We start from the raw sequence: 1,411 nt of genomic DNA, 5'->3' as shown, positions 1-1,411 counted from the left end.
CACAACCGGATCGTTTCAACGCTTTCATGCAAACCCAACAACAGATTTTACAGTCCATCCAACATTCCTTACAGCAGTTAACCTAAGAGAAAGTACAACCAAAAGGTGTGTTTCCAGGTCAAGCTATACCTAATCCTAAAACATCAAACACAGCCTTTGAGATAACCGGTAATACTAGTAATGAAAATAGAAACATAGGCGAGTTAAATGCTATCACCACTCTCCGTTCTAGAAAAGTGGTTGATAACGTCGTAACTATGCCCGTTGTTACACCACCAGTAGTCATAACAAATGAAAACTTACTAGATACCGAAATAGAAACTGAAGATCCTACCCTTGTAGAGCTACCAGTTAAACCATAACTAAAGAAACAAAAGGCCAAGGTTAAACATCCTGTTGATCCATATGCTAAATATAGAGAGAAACCACTGTTTCCCCAGAGATTAGCCATGTTAAACAAGGGTACAAATTTTGATGAGATTAGGGAAGTTTTTAAAAATCTAATGATAAACCTACCTTTTCTCGAAGTTATTAAAAAGTTACCACAACATGCTAAGTTTCTAAAAGAGTTGTGCTCTACTAGGAGTAAAACAAATATTCCTAAAGACGCCTTTTTAACTGAATAGTTTCCAACTTTATCTGAACATAATGGAATCGTTAAGTATAAGGACCATGGTCGTCCTACTGTACAATGCACCTTAAGGGATACTCACACGACAACTGCTCCATTAAACCTAGGGGCGAGTGTTAACTTACTCCCTTATTATTTATATAAACAAATAGGTCTACAGGAGATGCAACCTACTAAAATAATGTTGTAATTAGCTGATCGGTTTATTAAGTATCCTAAGGGTGTTGTTGAAAACGTGCTTGTTAAGGTTCAGGATTTCTACTATCCGGCTGATTTCGTTATCCTCGATACAGAAGTTGCTAACGACTCTGTTCCTATCATTTTAGGGCATCCCTTCTTGGCTATTGCCAACGCGCTCATAAACTGCCGCGATGGTTCGATGTCCTTGTCCTTTGGCCATCTCTCTGTTGAGGTAAATGTTTTTAAAACGATGCAACAGTTCCCAGATACGATTGTCGATGGAGAGGTTAGCATGATCGAGAGCTTAGCTCAAGATTATTTCGACAACACGTTTCTTGATAATCTGATGCACCAATTTCTTTCATTCGAAAGTTCCACCATTGACGCCATGATAGAAGAAGAATTTTTCACCCACTATTCCCGTGATTCTTCTAACCCACCTATTGAAGAATGTCTTGCATATCTAAAAACTTCTGATAATATAGACCTGAGAGCTCTAGCTGAGCACCATTCACCCACCTCACATTATCCTGTCACTCATTCACCTTCCATCAATGTTCCCTACCCTCTACTTTTTCAAAGGAACCTTGAGTTTGCCCT

Source organism: Coptis chinensis, chromosome 8, assembly GCF_015680905.1.
Source record: "Coptis chinensis isolate HL-2020 chromosome 8, ASM1568090v1, whole genome shotgun sequence".
Classification (NCBI taxonomy): Eukaryota; Viridiplantae; Streptophyta; class Magnoliopsida; order Ranunculales; family Ranunculaceae; genus Coptis; species Coptis chinensis.
The sequence above is the reverse complement of the archived record's forward strand: the minus strand, read 5'-3'. Positions refer to the sequence as shown.